The sequence below is a fragment of the Saccopteryx leptura genome, chromosome 5 (genome assembly GCF_036850995.1).
Source record: "Saccopteryx leptura isolate mSacLep1 chromosome 5, mSacLep1_pri_phased_curated, whole genome shotgun sequence".
Classification (NCBI taxonomy): domain Eukaryota; kingdom Metazoa; phylum Chordata; class Mammalia; order Chiroptera; family Emballonuridae; genus Saccopteryx; species Saccopteryx leptura.
The window spans coordinates 149,088,031-149,107,167 of record NC_089507.1 but is presented as its reverse complement, the minus strand read 5'-3'; the positions used below and the strand labels follow the sequence as shown (position 1 = coordinate 149,107,167).

Genomic DNA, 19,137 nt, shown 5'->3' with positions numbered 1-19,137 from the left:
ACGCTCTACCGCTGAGCCAACCGGCCAGGGCTCTTAATATATATATATATATATATATATATATATATATATATATATATATATATATATATTTTTTTTTTTTTTTTTTTTTTTTTTTTTTTTGTATTTTTCTGAAGCTGGAAACGGGGAGAGACAGTCAGACAGACTCCCGCATGCGCCCAACCAGGATCCACCCGGCACGCCCACCAGGGGCGATGCTCTGCCCACCAGGGGCGATGCTCTGCCCACCAGGGGGCGATGCTCTGCCCCTCCGGGGAGTCGCTCTGCCGCGACCAGAGCCACTCTAGCGCCTGGGGCAGAGGCCAAGGAGCCATCCCCAGCGCCTGGGCCATCTTTGCTCCAATGGAGCCTTGGCTACGGGAGGGGAAGAGAGAGACAGAGAGGAAGGGAGGGGGGTGGAGAAGCAAATGGGCGCCTCTCCTATGTGCCCTGGCCGGGAATCAAACCCGGGTCCCCCGCACGCCAGGCCGACGCTCTACCGCTGAGCCAACCGGCCAGGGCCTTAGTATTTCAATACCAGCCACCCCGTAGAGTGGAAGAAGGCGGTCAGATCTCATTTAGTAAGAGCACAGAGTGGAGCCCAACAGAGGCACCAATTAGCCCGAGTTAGCGGGACCATGGACAAGGGCAGCGAGTCAGCCAGGTGGCACCTGAGTGGACAGTCTCAGGCCCTCCTCCTAGTTCGGCTGGGAGAGCAGATGTTACACAGGCACCTGAAATTCCAGGTCCTGACATCCTAAAGCCATGGATTATGTTAGGAAGCTTCTCTGCAGGGACACTGCAGAAGCATCATGGTGGCTCTGGGCCCAGCATCAGAAATTGAGGCCTGGTCAGCCAGACGCTGGCAAGGAGAGCCTCTGGCACCTGCCCTGAGAAGCCGTCTGAGGAAGCAGGTGCAGGGAAAGCCATCCAGCCAAGCCCTCAGGAGCCCACACCAATGCTGGGATGGCCATGTGAGAGCCCAAGACTTTGGTCAGGTCGCAATCTGAATTCCAGTGTCCTCGACTGTAAAACATGTATGGCCCCAGAGAAAGACCCCGAGAAAACGTAATTGTGGCAGCTAAGGGGTTTTAAAAGCTCTCAGAATTCAACCTAACAACCTTCCTACACACACATACACACGTACACACACACACACACCCAAACCGAGCAAACAAGAGCTGAGCTGGTTATTCACTGGCCATAAGCCAAGATGATAGAGAACGCCATTTTCACCAAAGGTCAGTTAAGACAGGTAAAGGCAAGACCAGATGTCTTCACCTTTCTTTCCCAAAATGCAGGCTGGAAATCAGCAGACCAATCAGCAAGCCCAAAACTTAGGGCGGTGATTTCTGAGAAGCACCTAACGTCTCTGCTACCCCACACCTTGTAGCGTGGCTGTCCCCAAAGCTAGGAAACTGAGGCAGGGAGGCAGCGACTCTTCCAAATGCAGACCAGACTCTAGAGTTTGCCATTGGCCAGAGGAAAGCAATCAGTCCCCACGCCAATCCCAGGAGGAATTTCTGAATCACAGACCACTCCAGATAGTACTGTCGTCATGGCAACCAGTCTTAACAACTTTGGCATTTCCACAACCTTGAATCTATCCAGTTCTCAAAATTAACATTACAATGAACCCATATTTGCATTTAATTTATTTTAATTGGGTTTCACAGAACAAGGTGAATGAGTTAAGAGTGGGGACCCTTGAAAACAGCCAGATGAAAGCTAATAATTTTTAATTTTCGTGTTTGGAAGAATTCTTCACTGACTTTCTGGAAGCACATTTGGCTTAATTCTCCTCTTTTTCCTCGGAGAAGAGAGCAGAACCTTTTTGCATGTTGTGATTCATCATGTAAACTTGGTTCGTGCAACACATCTTCAAATGAATGACTAGACTGCTTCTGGTGCATTGGTGCAAGGCATGTGAGGTAGCAACAATAAAAGTGTCTGAGTTCCAGGACAGGAATTTTGTTTCCTTGGGTTTGTTTTCCACTGATGCATCCAGGTGCCTAGAGGAGAAACCTTGGCGTGGAGCAGGCACTCAGTAACCATTTGTTGAATGAATAAACATGGGCTGATGCTCCTATCTGAGCTAAAGTGGGCAGAGCACTCAGGACAGGGCCAGTTACTTAGGTTTTTACTATTCTCATTGTACGTGAGATACGGTTAGTGCCTAGAGAGGGTGGTGCACTTCTAGACCAGTAAGGATAAGGGATGCAGGAAGGATGGGAAGGACCTCACCTGCAAACCAACACCTGTTCCGGCCTCAGTCACTCACCCCCTCAACAAGCCCACTGAGCCTCCATCCACTGCATGGGCCAGTTACAGTGCTGACACAAAAACCCCACACGGAACGGAGGGTTGAACAGAAACATGTTTGGTCTCTGTCTACTCGGAAGACAGACGTATTTTTTTAAATGTCATTCCCCCTGAGAGGTGCTCTAACACTGACAGTCGAGCACAGGTGCACAGGGTACATGCAGGCAAAAGGGATTCACTGGCATGAGAAGCCCTGCTCGCTTCTAAAAGGATGGGTGTTCACCAGGTATGACGGGTGTCAAGTAAGCATGGTGGGGGGAGGGGTTCAGCGATTCCCAGCAGAAGCAACAGCATGTGCAAAGGCCCAGAGGAGTCAAAGGATGACAAAGAACTGCCAATCAACAGAGTTCAAGATGCCAGCATGGGGGATGAGGAGTGGACAAGCAGTAAGGCGGGGTCACATGGACGGCTTTTTGGGCCACGCTCAGCAATGTAGACTTGATTCTTGCAAGCAAGGGTTTGAGAGCATCGGGCAGTGTGAGCGAGGTGCATTTGAGAAGACTCAGGCTGGGTCCGTGTAGGGCAGGGGTCCCCAAACTACGGCCCGCGGGCTGCATGCGGCCCCCTGAGGCCATTTATCCGGCCCCCGCTGCACTTCCGGAAGGGGCACCTCTTTCATTGGTGGTCAGTGAGAGGAGCATAGTTCCCATTGAAATACTGGTCAGTTGGTTGATTTAAATTTACTTGTTCTTTATTTTAAATATTGTATTTGTTCCCATTTTGTTTGTTTTTTACTTTAAAATAAGATCTGTGCAGTGTGCATAGGGATTTGTTCATAGTTTTTTTTTATAGTCTGGCCCTCCAATGGTCTGAGGGACAGTGAACTGGCCCCCTGTGTAAAAAGTTTGGGGACCCCTGGTGTAGGGAATGGGTCTAGGGGGACCGGAAGGCTAGAGACCCCTGGAAACTGACAATAATATAGGCAGGTCATGGTGAGGATAGCACAGGTGAAGTCCGGGAGACAGGGATCAGTCTGGGGATCTTGATCTTGATGACTTAGAGACCAGCGAGACAGGACAGAGGGAAAGGAAAGCTGAAAAGGGGCTAGAGTGTCTGCCAGCCTTGCCTGTGTGTCTGAGCAGGCAGTGGTCTGTTGGGGGGACTTGGGAATAGGTTTGGATGTTCTATCAACATAAAACCCAACGAGCCACGGCTCAGACAAGCAGGCTTCTCTCTCTGTGTCCAGTGCTTGGGCAGCGGTTCAACAACGCCATCAGAAACCCAGAGTGGTCTTCTGCTCCGCCGTCCTGATCATGTGAATGTCGACCTTGTGGTCACAGGCCAGCTGCCCTACTTCCAGAAATTACATCTGCTTTCCAGGCAGGAGGACAATGAATGGGCCAAAAGCCCTCTGTCTTGGGATTTAGGTTTTTTTTTACTCAAGAAGGGAGCTAGGACAAGAGAGCATGCCAGCAGCCTTGAGCTCACATCTCACCGGGCTCTCCTGGTTGGAAGGTGAAGCCTTGAGTTGTTCAGCCTCTGAGTAGAGGGACCCTCGACTTGCTGTTCCCTATGCCAGCTGTCCACCTGCCCAGCCGCCACATGGCTAACTCCTCCATTTCTTTCCAGTCTTTGCTCAAATGTCACCATCTCGTGAGGCTTTCTGGGACCCCTCCCCCGTTTACTGTTCCATTCTCTGCCACCCCCTTTTTCTAATACCCCTACCAGTTCACTCATTTATTTTCTCCACAGTCTTAATCACCTTCTAAGTATTACTACACTGTACCTATTGTACATAATCGACCTATTTAGTTTACTGTCTGTTGCTCCCAGCTAGAAACACAAGCTCTGAGATGGCAGGGTTTCTGCCTGGATCATTCTTAGCACAGAGTCTGGCACGCAGGGAGAGCTACGTGAGCACGTGAATGAGTGAATGAGAGCAGCTTTCTCTCCCTGGAGTTCTCTCTCCGGCCCCCTTCTCTGCTTAAACAGAGACTACTCAGTATAGTCCCAGCCCTTGGGAGCCCCCAGCCAGGAGGAAAGATGAGACCCCAGGTTTGGGAGGTGATGGACCCAGAGAGCCTGGGCAGCAGGCGACCAGGAAAGGCAGGGTGGCTAAGCAGGCCCAGGAGGCTTCTTGGTGGAGGCAATCACTGAGCAAGGCTGGGAGCTGTGAGGGTGATCTGGGAGGGTGTAAAGAGCCAGGGTATCTGAGGCAGTAGGGTTAGCACATATCCCTCTCCTTAAATGACAGCGCTGAGAATCACCGTGAGTTGTTTCCCACATAACCCAAAGCCAAGGCCCGTGACAGGAGCGCCCTGCAGTCCTGAACCAGCCCCCTTACAACATACAGGTCAGATGTGAACAGTCCCTGAGAGTCCTACACCCCAAGTCCTCATCCCACCTCCCCACCCCTCGGGTCCTGACAAAGGTGACCACACAGCGGGCTGTAACCCTGGAGAGGTTTAGGAGAGCTGCTTGCTAAGCATTTGCTCTGATTTGAGCCAAGCTGACTGTATCTGAACAAGTGTTTTTAATCAGAGCAGTAAGTTCCCAGGCTGCCCTGCGCACAGCCAGTCCCTCCCCTGCCGAGTAGACAGAAAGACGGGGGTGGGGGGGGTGGGGGGGTGGTGTTGATGGGACAAACGAGGAATATGCCATATGCAACATGCATGCGATGTGTATGGAATTTTGCATGTTAATACATTTCCTTTGTGGGGCCAGGACAATCCATCCTCCCAACCTCTTCTGCAGGCTGACCTCCTATAGGAGGAAAATGAGAACCACTTGTTGACCCCCAGACCAGGAAAAGGAAAAGGGGAGACTGGGGCCTTGCTTTCCAAGAGGGAGCCCTAAAGACTAGGGGGGTAGATATAAACAGGTAGCTGATGCTGGGATGGTCCTTGCATTTTCGACAATATTTCAGCATCTACAGGAGGTGTAATGGCTGTTTTCACAGCAACCCTGAAAGGGGGTTTGAAATACCCATTTCATGATAAGGAAACAGAGCTCCAGGGCGGTGCCCCCATCCCAACCTGCAAGGAGGATGCCCCAGGAGGGGACCAGGCTAGGAACAGAGTCCACAAAGGTGCCTTCACTTTTGAGAAAGAAGTCTGTTCACTATGCATCAGAGTCAGTCGCTCAGTCCAGCACCTGGAAGGGGCATCTCCCGCCTGCGGCTGGTGTTCAGCGGGGCACCATGTGGCCTCCCCAGAGCACCGGGTGCGAGGCTTGTTTTCTCATTCAGATGGCGGCCTCCTCTGTGGTGAGAAGACCAAGCCCATCTGCCAGATCGTGCGGCACACAGAGGCTGAGATCTGCCACTTTCCCAACGCTGCCGATGTCCAGCACAGCCACCGACTCTGTCCCACGCCCACACGCAGACTCCGCAGGCTGCGAGGAGCCCACTTGAGGTCCCCACCAGTTAATAAGCTTGTACACAACAGATGTCCAGTAGGGAGGCTGCAGAAGGCCTTTGTTTACTACAAACGGCAGGATGGAGAGAAAAGAGTGGATGTGCCTTTTGCTGATAAACTGACTGCAAAGAAGCCCAGGGCGGGAGAGAGGCAGGGATGCTGACCGTGCCCCACACACACACACACATACCAGCAGCTGGCACTGCGGACACTCCGTTTCCAACTGGATGAAAGGAGAAAGGAGATTGCCAGGTGTTCGACAAGACCCAGAAGCGCAAAGAGCTTTCCACACCGTGAACCGACCATTAGATGGGGAGGGACCCAAGAAGAGGCATGGATAGGATTTTTGTAGTGTATACAATTATGGGAGGCAGACTATCCATTGGAAAATGTCTATGAATAAGAACAGATCGAACAAACAGTTGGTGTAGCGCCCCTCCAACGAGGCCCTGGCCCATTCACCCCACAGGGCAGTGAGGGGGATTCTCAGCCATGGTGCAACTGGTGATGTCAGCCATGAGTAGGTCAGCCCACAGCCCCTCCTAGGGTTCTGCTCTCTTGCTTGGGTCACAACCATACTATCAGCTCCAGCAGGACCCCCCAAGGGTCCTCCAACCCCCAACGTCCCTAATCACCTCGTTCATGGAGTCTCCCCAGGGCCTGAAGCAGGCATGGCCTACACTATATAACTGCTGAATTACCCGGGATCATCATCACACACACTAGAGAGAACAGTCCTGGCTCTATTAAAAGATTTTGTTCTGGTTGCTTTTATTTATTTTTTAACTGAATGTATTGGGGTGACGCTGGATAACATAACTACACAGGTGCAGGTACCCAATTCTACAACACATCTCTGTGCACCGTGATCTGTGTTGGCCACCGCCGCCCCCAAACTGGATAGGCGTTCCCTCAATGCACTATGTGTTCTGACAAGAAAGGTGGGGTAATGTGGCAATAATAGCTAAGCAAACAGAGCAGAGGGCAAAATTATGTCAGAAATCACACTCTGAGTCAACTAGAGTAAAACATGTAGCCTCTGTTTAGAAAAGTTTAACTCACGCACATAATTTCAGATATACCACGGAAAGGGGGGGGGTGTATTCCTCTTCCAGGGCAACTGGGGGACTCAGGACCCCACAGGGACACATCTGGGCTCCATGGTAACTTACCTGTTCCCATAGGAACTTCTTTCCTATGTCTACATGGAATCCTACAATAACCTGAGCGCCCGGCTTTTGAAAATAACAGTTTCTGAACACTGGAGCCATACTAATTTTTTAAAACATGGTTTCCTTATGACAGAGGTCCTGCAATAATTTACCAGATGTGTATGGAATTTTGCTAGCAATTCTATTTCTTTTCTTAAGACCATAGATATGAACAGTAAACTATAAAGATGGGATGTTTTTAATTTTTTTTCTAATCCAAGAAGCTATAAGCAATCCCTGAGCTAGTAGCACAGGCCACCTCTGGTTTTCATATTTTATGGCAATATTATTTGCCTGGAGATACAGCCCGGTCCCCAAGCATCTCTCTCCTCCAGTTACCCTGAAATTAATCTTTCCTATCAGCCAATTTCTCTGATGGCTGGCCTCGTTTTCATAACTCTCTGCTGCTGCCTCAATACCCTGGACTCAGACAGATTAAACTCTGGAAAACGACAGGAATAACAGCATAAGAACCCTTTGGAGGGATGCCACCGAAAATCAGGAATGGCTCTCACAAGCACTCAGATGGCTCTGCTCACCACCCAGTAAATAAAGATAGTCAAACCCAACATCAGCCCAAAGTCAACCCAAAGACCAGCTCCATGTCAGCCCAACAGCAACTCAAGGTCAGAAGCAGCGCAGGGATGGGAGAAGGACCACCCCCAAGGGTCCTCCAACCCGCAGGAGCTAAAGACCGGCCATCACACTCTCAGGGGGTCAGAAAGAAGGGCAGGGATGGGGAACAGAAAGAGTTCTTTTCAAAAAGGGAGCTAAGAGTCCTGGCTCGATGGCTCACTTGGCTGAAGCATTGTCATGCAATGCAGAGGTGGCTGGTTCAGTCCTTGACTAGGGCACATACAGAAACAGATTGATGCTTCTGTCTCCCCCTTACCACCCTTCCTCTCTCTGGATTCCATAAAAATAAAAAATTTAAAAAAAAATAGAAAATAGACAAAAAGGGAGCTAAGAGCATCAGCCTGATAGATGAACAATGAGGACATCACTCCTGGAATAGGACCACAGCATGAACACTGAGGCAGGGGAAGCTGTGGCTGGTCACCTCGTGGAAACACCCAAGGTTAACACAGCAGAGACACGAAGGCTCCGTCCAGGTCATGAAACAAAGAAAACGCCCACATTTGAGCGCGCACACACACACACACACACACACACACACACACGAAGACACACATAGAAGACTGGATAAAGAAGATGGGGCACATATACACCATGGTATACTATTCAGCTAGAAGAAATGATGACATCGGATCACTTACAGCAGAATGGTGGAATCTTGATAACATTATGCAGAGTGAAATAAGCGAATCAGAAAAAAACAAGAACTGCAGGATTCCATACATTGGTGGGACATAAAAGCGAGACTAAGAGGCATGGACAGGAGTGTGGTGGTTACGGGGGGGGGGGGGGGGGGGGGGGAGAAGGGGAGGGGGAGGGGTACAAAAAAAACTGGATAGAGGGTGACGGAGGACGATCTCTCTTTTGGTGATGGGTATGCAGCAGAACTGAATGACAAGATAACCTGGAAATGTTTTCTTTGAATATATGTACCCTGATTTATTGATGTCACCCCATTAAAATAAAAATTTATTTATAAAAAAAAAAAAAGGAAGACACACAGTACTAACCCTACCCTTTCTTCCTATCCCTGTTAATAGAGTTACCCAGTATTGAATTTAGATGCAATTAACAAATTCTAATGATGCCAAAAGAAAAAATTCTAATGATGCATTATAATAAATTTCTATTAATTCAAATCATCACATGGAAGTATGGAATCAGTGGGTTCCAGCCAGTCTGACTGTAAGAAGAGTTTGCTGAGCAAATGGAGAGTAAACAAGGTTATCAGAAGAATGTGTTCTTGGGTTCCTTTTAAAAGCTTTTTTACCCCCTCTAATTGCAAAAGTAATGCATGCCCATTGGTGAAAATTTAGAAATTAGAGAAATACACAAAAAGCAAGAAAGACAAACCACTCATGATCCCATCAGACTTAACCGATGTTGGTGGTTTAGAACAGTTCCTTCCCATCCATTTTCTCTCCCAAACAGAATTGAAATGAAACTGTCTGTATATCTTGCTTCTCCTATATTTAGAAGAAATGCTTCCATTGCTTGTGTTCAACTCCTTCAGCAAATATCTACTAGCTTACTATGAAAAATATACTCATGTCCAAGAATTCTTAGTAATTTATTAAAAAAAAAAAAAAAAAAAAAAGGGCCCTGGCCGGTTGGCTCAGTAGTAGAGCGTCGGCCTGGCGTGCAGGGGTCCTGGGTTCTATTCCCGGCTAGGGCACACAGGAGAAGCACCCATCTGCTTCTCCACCCCTCCCCCTCTCCTTCCTCTCTGTCTCTCTCTTCCCCTCTCGCAGCCAAGGCTCCATTGGAGCAAAGATGGCCCGGGCACTGGGGATGGCTCCTTGGCCTCTGCCCCAGGCGCTAGAGTGGCTCTGGTCGCAACAGAGCGACGCCCCGGAGGGGCAGAGCGTCGCCCCCCTAGTGGGCATGCCGGGTGGATCCCAGTCAGGCGCATGCGGGAGTTTGTCTGACTGTCTCTCCCCGTTTCCAGCTTCAGAAAAATACAAAAAAAAAAAAAAAAAAAAAAAAAAAAAAAAGGCCAATGTGAGGTGAAATCTGGTCAGGAGTTTGCATGAATACTTATACTTTTGTCTGAGAATAACGCGGTATTTGTCTTCTACAATATTCCCTAGTCCTGACTTCTCTCTTATTCACAAGGAGTCAAAACAAGAAGTTCAGTCCACCAGTGTCTCAGGTCATCAGGGTGAGACCTACCAGAAAGAACAGACTTGCATCATTACAATGAGGAGGGCACCACCCTCTGCAGTGGCGTTTCCTGCTAGTGTCCTCTTAAAGGAACAGTAAGCAGCTTCTACAGGAAGCACAGGGTCTCAAGTCTAAGAAGTTAGATCAACTGCCAGCCTCCTCCTACGCTCCACAGCAAACACCCCACAGAAAGCACTCACCTCCTCTGCACCACGAGCCCATCTTCTTGATCTCAGATTCCTTAACCCAGAGCACCATGAAAACGTACAGCATCGATGGATGGGCGGATAAAACACACAGAGTTTACTTCCCTGACTTCAGGACTGGCCCCTTCCATCTAATCTGAGCTCCACAAATTTGTTCCTCAATATTAGTAGTTTCTTCTGAACAGGGAATGCCCGCTCTTACGATGGCAGTTGCTAAAGCATGTGTGCTTTCTAAGAGGTTCAGTGTTTTTTGTTTGGGGGTTGTTGTTTTTTGCAGTCAGTTTAGCTATGAAAATTCTCTCTGTGCTTTAGGTTGGATGCACCCTACAACTCAAGTGTAAGTGTACGTTTTTAAACATTTGTCCTGAGTTGTACAGCGGACAGAATTTAGAGGTTATCTAGCCCTGAGCTCCATGTGACAAATGAGAAAACTGTGATCTGGAGATAAAACGCCACCCATGCCTAGTTAAAGCCAGATATGAATAATGGGCTGAGGGTCATTCCACCAACCCATCAAGCCTGATGGCTCCCAGACCACTGTCCTACAATTTTAATGCCTACGTAAAACAGTTGCCAATCAGCCCTGGCCGGTTGGCTCAGTGGTAGAGTGTCGGCCTAGCGTGCGGAGGACCCGGGTTCGATTCCCGGCCGGGGCACACAGGAGAAGCGCCCATTTGCTTCTCCACCCCTCCGCCGCGCCTTCCTCTCTGTCTCTCTCTTCTGGGGATGGCTCTGTGGCCTCTGCCTCAGGCGCTAGAGTGGCTCTGGTCGCAACATGGCGACGCCCAGGATGGGCAGAGCATCGCCCCCTGGTGGGCAGAGCGTCGCCCCATGGTGGGTGTGCCCGGTGGATCCTGGTCGGGCGCATGCGGGAGTCTGTCTGACTGTCTCTCCCTGTTTCCAGCTTCAGAAAAATGCAAAAAAAAAATTAAAAAAAAAAACAAACAAAAAAAACAGTTGCCAATCAGCAATGAGCGAAAAGAACAGCACTAACGCCTGACACTCATTCAGGTCTGCAAACCAGGCCCCGTCAAGACAGAGCTACATCCCGCTCCCTCTGTCTTGTTCTCCTCAGGCCCTCAACACATTGGATAGTGCCCACCCGCACTGGTACATGTGGTCTTCTTTACTCAGTCTGCTGCTTCAAATGCTCATTTCTTTCCAGGATGCCCTCACAGATGCACTCATGAATAATGTTTCCCCAGCTCTCTGGGCATCCCTTAGCCCAGTCAGGGTCGACAGATAAAATTAACCACCACAGCTCAGATTTTCCAAGAATCTTTCTGATTATTCTCTATCCACTGCGCCACCGCCTGGTCAGGCCTTTCCGATTATTCTCATGAGGTCACGCTCGAGTAACATTCAATGATCCACCCTTTCAGGTTCCCTAACCCTACTAATCATCGTGTCCTAACTCCTTTCATTACCTCCCTAACAGTAGTGTTTCCCTTCCATCCCACCCTTGGTTTAATATATATATATATATATATATATATATATATATATATATATATATGGACACACACACACACGGCTAATTCAGCAGAAACGGGCTACAGAAAACAGTGGCCCAAAGGTTGGAAAGCAAAGCTGAGACGTGATGATGATGATGGTAGTGGTGCTCAGGGTGATAGTGATGAAGATAAGAGTTGTGATGGTGATGATGGTAATGGTGATGGTGGTGGTGATGATGAGAATAAGGATGAAGATGAGGAGGTGGTTGTAGTGGGAAGTCAGCAATCGGCCCAGGACAAGACAGAGAGAAGGAGCTATGGGCCACAGTGAGACCTTTGCAGTGTATGGGGTCCCTTGCAGAAAGAAACTGTAATTTCTTACCTGTGCTACATCTCTCTGCCCCCACCCACCTACTCCCACCAACAACGGTAAAAATAATTCCCTAAAACATAAGCGTTCACCTTACAGCTAGCTCTGACAATGGTCAGCCCCGCCATGTGACTTTCAGGTCAGACGAGAGCATAGCACCAAGAGCATATGCCAATAACAGCAGCAACTCTTGATCTCGTCTTCAGAGAGAAAGGAGGAGAAGCACTCCTCAGAGAACGAGAATGGGTGGTACACGCCAAAGGCCTCAGCCTCTGTCTCAGGCCCATTTCTGCCCTGACTCACTGGGAAGGAGGCGGACACCCAGCAGAAAGACGCCGATGCGGCTGCTACGTACTGTCTCCCACCCCTGGCAGCTGAGCTAGACTGTCCAGGCTGCGTCACCAGGCATGGGATTGGCACCGTCCAACTGAAGGATTTTTAATAAAGCCTGGTTCCTGCCATGGCCACCCCACGCTGGTGAGGGGAGGGGGGGAAGGCGAGGGAGAGAGGGAGGGAGAGAGTCACAGTCCTGCCCACCCACAACCGCCTCAGTCCCCACATCAGGGCAGGCTCTTCTGGCCATCCCACGCTCTGCCCCACGCTCATTCTGCCAGGAGTGACTCTCCAGCCATGCATATAAATACAGAAAGCTGTACCCTGTTGAAAAAAAAATTTTTTTTAAACCCTAGTGATAGATTTTGAGAGGTTCTCACTTCCCTCCAAAAATGGATTACAGTGCAGCAGGGAGAAAGGATGGGAGTGAGAGGGAAGGGTGGGGAGCAGCCACCAATCCCGTTTTCTGGAAACACCAGCTAAATGCACAGGAAGGAAGCAGAGACCTGAGCATTTCGTGGCTGGAGGGCAGGGGGAACACTGTGATCGGAACACAGCCGCATAGACGAGCAACTCTGCCGCTTCCCAGCAGCCCCATCGCCCACCGGCCCACGGGCATGCACACACCCAACCCCAATAAACATTTTCCAGCCGCTCAGGGGGGAGGGATTAGGGGTCTGCGCCTCCTTATGTCTGGTCTCTCTGTGCACGCTCCTCGCCCCAAGTTCAGGGTCACTGCGGCTTTGTCCAGGAGGAGAGAGGCTTCTCAAAAGGTGTGAGCTGAGACAACCCAAAATGGCAGCTCCCCAAACTGCAAATCATGACCCTCATTGGCCTCCTTCCAAGAGTCTTCACACACACATTCACATCACAAGCTCTCACACCAGATGCCTTGCTACTACAGTCTGGGTCCAAATATGCGTAAAAAACCCTGAATTTGAAAAAATAAAAACTTAGCAGCAGAGGATGTACTGCTCCCCAAGCACATTTAAACAGTCAACAGCAGCCACCACCTTCTACTGCAGACCTGTTAGCAGCCAGGCTCAGCGGGACACCCTCACCCCAGTCTCAGGGGCTGTCTGAGGCGGGCCTAGAACCCTCTGTGCACCTGAGCAAACACGGGCTCAGGAAGCATCACCCAGCCTGTCCACGACCCAGCAGAGATGGACTCGAACCGACCCGGCTTAGCTCTCGGTTCTCTAATTTCTGCCCATGGCTCTGGGCTACTGTGCTCGGGCATCCTCGCCATTCTCATGGAAAAAACAGGCTGGATCCCGTTTGCCTCAGGTGTTCTTGCTGAAACAAGGTGATGGGGTGCCGCAGGGCCCCACGTCGCAAAGACTCGCTCTGCACTGCACATTCCAGCACTAAGCTGGACACTCAGGAGCCACAAAAGAACCATGAGGAAAGCAACCTGAGTGGCCCAGCCAGCAAGCCTGGGCGCAGGGCAGGTGACTGGTGCCGGGCTGCGGAGGGATGAGAGCCAGAGGGACCAGCATGGTATCACAGAGCTCTCCTTCCCCCAGGGAGCCAGGACACAGCCACTTCATCTGTGCGGAGGGAGCAATCAATTCTACCTGGAAGCCTCTGGAAGGGGCCCCGAGCCAAACCTATCCAAGGAGAGGTATTAAGAAAGGCAAACCCAGAGAGACAGAAAGCACACTGGCAGTTGCCTGGGGCTGGGGCTGGGGCTAGGGCTGGGGCTGGGGACAAACAGGGCCAGCAATGAGCCCAGAGAGCTTCTGAGGTGATGGAAGTGTTCTAAAATGGGGTCATGGTGACGGCTGCACACCTGGGGGAATCTATGAAAAGGACTGAACTGTACACCTGAAGGGGGTACACTTCATGATATACAAGTTATATCTCAATAAAGCTGTTAGTTAAAAAAAATTTCAAAGATAAGTGGGAGTTAAGCAGATAAAAAAATCTGGGGGGAGAGAAATAAGCACGGTCCCACCTGCAGCCATTGTCCCCACTCCTTCCCTGACACCTGCACGCATCCCAGATCCCAGATGGCAGCGTAGCCAACCTACCTCCCAGAGCCCCTGGCCGTCCAGGGGTGAACACTGCCCTCTTGCACCTGCATGCCCCGCGGCCTGTTAGCCCCTTTCCACACCCCGAGTCTGAGACTGATCCCACCGCAGCCAGGAGGAGGCCTGAGCCCAGCTTTCCAAACAGCCCAGAAGGTGCAAGACACACAGCCGCATCAGAGGAACACTGACTGAGGAAGAACGTGGACTGGGAGGTGGCAGGGCAGAGAGAGAGATGACCAAACCTGTTCCAAACACGAACCTGACCACAGGGACAGGTGGGAAAGCTCAGCTCCTGGAAGAGGGGATGTGTGGGTGGGGGCACAGTGAGGAGGCAAGAGTGGGAGGTGGGGCAGGGCAGTGACTACTCGCCCATTAGATGTAAGCAGAAAGTGGAAGCAAGAACACCAAACACTCCTGAGGTCCTTAGCTGCAAGGAGAGAATAGATGAGAGCGGTCCACCATGACAGGCGGAGGGCGGGTTTCAGTGCTGGGGTGCAGTTTGGGGCTCTGCTCTGGTTTGTTCTGAAGGGCCGCACTGGGTCTGAGCATTGAGAGAGCTCAGGTTTACCCACCTGAGCACCGAGCACAGCGCCTAACTCAGGGGCCCCTCCCTGGCTAAAGGGCACACAGAGCCAGGGAAGAGCCTGGCTAGGGTAACAGGGTGTGGAGGCAATCAGGGAAGACTTCCAGGAGGGAACCACACATCCCTCAAAGCCTTCCCCCTGTCTTCAGGATCATGGTGGCTTTATCCACGAAGCAAGCATTTGACCATCTGAGTGTTTCTTAGCCAAGGGTCAGAGACCCAGCCCTCATGCCTCCGACTTCTCATCCAATGAGGCAGGAGAGGCTGATGCTGGCAGGTTTCCTGAGAATTCTGGCTTCCTGCCACCCTAGGCTGCACCTCTGAGTGTTAAAAAGGAACAAATACCAGAAAAACACAGCCGCGGATTAGCAGGCATGGTGAGTGCACTTGGCTTATAAAGGGACATGAAAATAGCCCCCAAAAAGGTATCTTTGCTGCCCTGATGTAGGCAGGGAAGGGCTGCAGCAGGAAAGAGAGCAGGAAGGTGTCTTTAGTTAGTCATGCCTCATAAATGCGGAGATATAAAGCTTTGCCTCAAAAATTCAATTATACTTGAAAGGCCATAGCCAAGGTAGGGCTCTTGTAAAGGATTTACTGTGCTTTTCAGATGTTTAAAAAAAATTCTTTAGACTTGCACCTTGCTCATCAGTGCCTAAGAAATGTTCCACCTGTCAAACTGTATTGATTGCCTGAAATACATTAAGTCCCACATTTAAAGCCGTGGAAGATAACACTAGATTCCAACCTTTTCAGTGAAAAGTGACTTGAAAGAAACACTTTTTCCACCATGCAGCAAGTGGCCCCAAGACCCCCTTAGCCAGTTCTGTGACCTCTGTCATCCCCTAATTAGAAACCCAACCCAAAGGGCCACATGAGACACACAAATGTGCAGCCTTATATGTGGGCATGAAAACACTAAAGAAACCCAGTAAGAGGGTGGCTAGTGATGGGTCTCCCAGCAGAGCACGATGCAAGTCTATGGTGCCCTCCCCTTCCCCAAGCACAATGACATCAGGTGCTGCAAGCTAGTGAGAGACACATAATACCCCGTCAAGTCTGGACAGGCGACTCATAAATTGGTAGCATTATCCCACAACAAACAAGCATGATTTAGGGCTGGCTGGAATGCTAAATTCTAATACAAACCTGATCCTGTTCTAGATAACATTTCTGCTGCCAAGTAGCTTCCTCTTTGGTGCCAGATCAACTCTGGGATTCCTTATAGTATCCTGGATCATCACTGGTTCCTAAATTGGTGCTATGAACTTGACACTACCACTATGATGAGTGGCAATACAAGGTCTCAGAATACGTTTGGGAGGAGGACTGTAAGAGTAATGGGGAGACAGACTGCCCTGATGCCAAACACTCCACATGGTATTTTATGTGAACAGCAGCCGTTGGAGCTGTGCATGTGAGGCCCTGAAGGCAGTGGGTGCAGCCCTGGGCGGTAACACCCCCGCTTCACTGGATGGAACTCCACGGCAGCGCCAGGCAGAGTACAGCTGGGTGTCTGTTCCAGGGGAGTCCGCTCCTGGTCCCTCTTGTGTTTCCCATTCTGCACAGCCCTGTGGTCAGAAGGGGGCATTTAGATAAATTCTAAAGGAATCTGTCCAAGCTTTTATTTCTCTCCTAGAGTCTCTCCCTCGGAGGGATGGTTGGGAATGTTGGCCAGAGTTGGGGCAAATCTCTCTTTTTCTGGGGTTTTGACTTATTCTTGTTTCTCAAAGTCGAATGGTCTGATTCCCAATGCCAAGTCTCCCAAATAATTACCGCACCTTGACATCTATATTCCACCTTATAAAAAGCGTCAACGTGGAACCCAAAGGGTGCAGGCCAGGCAAGGGCTGGGCACATCCCACAGTGAGGGAGAGGCAGAACCCCTGGGCCTTCCCTCTGGCACATTATTCAGTAAAACCTCAAGAGCTCAGTAATTACAGGTACTTTCAAAAGTGAAACAGAAATAGATCTGGAGCCAAAACACCAGTTTGCTTGAGACAAAGGGCTGGCTGGTTTTAACCAGAGGAAGAAAAAATAATAACCGAGGCTCCTGGTCTGCCTTCTGAGAAAGCCAGACAGGTTTTTAAAATATATTATTATTGAATCTGATTACGGGGAAAAGAGTACAATTCAGATCAAAAGCCCCTCTCTCCTAGAATATAAAACCATTTACGAAACAGGTTGCATCCTAAGTGTGACCCTGACATCAAGCGCGATAAAAACTTAAGCTTATTTGGTTCCCTCTGACATGCCATCACCGCTGAGGTCTCCACCATCCTGGTGGACGAGGAACCAAACCAGAACTTTTTGCAGCTATGTCATAAAAGCCTGCAGAGGATTCCAGCTTCCCTGAGAACACTATCCGGAGCACCTGCCACTTGGAAGCACAGCCCATAGCCAGAGGCAGCCTCCACCACCATCCCCACACCCTTGCCCATTTCCTTCCCAGTTCCATTTAGGAGCCTCATGCACGGTGAAGGTGGCTGCTCCCTTGGTGAAAGGTTATCTGTTGTTCAGACCGGGCAGGGTCCTGAGAGGAAGAAACCATGGAAGCAGAAGGAAGGAATCACTGGCCCTGGCACAAGGTGGCCAGGCAGCCGGGGCCAGATGGCCCTGCTGGGTCTGAGCAAGCGCTTTGGTGCTGTTGGCAGGACTCTCCCAGAGTGCATCATGGTGAGAGCAGGGCGTACATTCACTGCACTCCAATGTTACAGGTGGCAGGTTTCAAAACTAAACATTTTTAGAATTACTGTGTGGAACTAGGATGCAGGATCCCACGCAGATCCCCAGCCCCTGCGTGAGGCTGATGGGAGGGATTGGGATGGGGGTGGGGGTTGCGGCAGAAGGTGCCCAACGAAGAGGCCCAAAGCAGGACTCGTATCCTGGCAAACACCCTCCTCTAGGGGGAACCAGGCCGGTAGGCCGGGATGCCCTGGGAGCCTGAGATCCCTCCCTGCGGAGAGCGCCACTTTCATCCCGCTGCTCTCATACTCCAGGAGCTGCATGCCCCGGGACTAGGCACCTGTTGAACAAAAGGGCGCCCGCCCCTCACAGCCGCTGTCAGGGCCCTCCCCTTGGCTGCAGGAGCTTTAGTGGCTGGAGACAGGCCTGCGCCCCGCGCTGCATGCTCCCGCACACCCTGGAGGTGCGACGACGAGGCTGCGCCCAGCAGCCGAAACTTTCTCGAATCTCCGTGCTTCCCGGTTAAGTTAGGGCCGTGAGAGAGACGCAAAACATGCGCTGGGGGACGGGGAGGGGAGGGGGTAATGCAAGAGTCCCACCCAAGATAAAGGGGAAAAAATGATTTAAAAAAGAGACTACAATCCAATTAACATGGCACCTACTATGCGCCAGGCACTGGGCCAAGAGCTATCTTTAGTGCGTTCTCATTTTAGCTATAACGGCAGACCCCGCGGGAGGAACTGTCCCCATTTGGTAGAGAGGCAAATCGCAACCCAGGAAAGTGCCCAGGTCGCAGTGCGGGTCACGGCGATGCCAGGGCTTCTAACTCGGCATCAGGGCTTTGTCCGTCGCCCCTCCGTCCGGGAAGGAGGAAGTGAATGGCCGACATGTCCCCTCCCCCTGTCAGAGCGCAAAGGAGACCCACGTGGGCCGCGCGGACCTGCCTCCCGGCGGGGCTAATACTGACTACACCCGGGAGACCTGCACCAGCCCCCCGAGATCCCAGCTGACCCCCGGGGGCTCCGAAGCTCCGCAATGCGCGAGCCGGCTGGGACAGGGCACGGAGCGCGGGGCTGGACCGCCCATGCCCACCCCGCCACTCCCGCCCCACGCACAGCCGCTCACACTCGACACCCGCCTCGCACCGGTCTCCACCCGCAACTGGCCGCGACACACAATTCCACAAACGCAGACCAAAATGTGCACGCACGGATCCCCACGAGGACACACCACTCCAGGGGCACACCACCGTCTTCAGTCACCCACAACTCCACCACACCAACACAGGCACCCCCCAATACACATACACACACACACACACACACACACACACACACACACACACACACACACACACACACACGTAGAGAGACCGAGCGCAGCGGACGCCAGTGCACACGCCCTCACTCCCTGCAGCCCCAGCAGCGCCACAGTCCGCCCCTTCCCGCTCCTTCCCTACCTGTTCCGCGGTCTGCCGGCTTCCCGAGCCCAAGTTCGGCGCCGCTGAGCTGGGACAGGCGCCGGACGCTGCTCGGGACTAGCGCGCCGAGGCCGGGAAGGGTGGCTAGGAGCGCGGGCCTCCTTGAGCCGGCAGCCGCCGCGCCAGCCCTGCGCTCATCGCCGTCCAGAAAAACAAAAGGAAGCCGACAGCGAGGGAGGAAGTGAGCGAGCTGGAACCACCCGTCCGTCCGCCGATCCGCCCGTCCGCCGCCAGCAGACGCCGCAGCGGGCAGGCCAGCCCCTGGAAGGAAGGGACGCGAAGGCGGGGCGCAGAGGGGGGGCGGGGCC

The 19,137-nt window shown here is 51.4% G+C and overlaps 1 protein-coding gene across 3 annotated transcripts in view; it reads right to left on the bottom strand.

Annotated features, from left to right (window-relative positions):
* Nucleotides 1–19,137, bottom strand: part of HPCAL1 (hippocalcin like 1) — a 91,515-nt gene that overhangs the window by 71,845 nt on the left and 533 nt on the right. For 2 of the 3 annotated variants that reach the window (XM_066386005.1, XM_066386003.1), the window contains exon 1: nucleotides 18,809–19,116. The exons of the other annotated variant lie outside the window; for it this stretch is intronic. The gene's annotated coding sequence lies outside the window, so the exon portion shown is untranslated. Of the gene's footprint in view, nucleotides 1–18,808; nucleotides 19,117–19,137 lie in introns of those variants that run through there. 3 annotated transcript variants of the gene reach the window in all.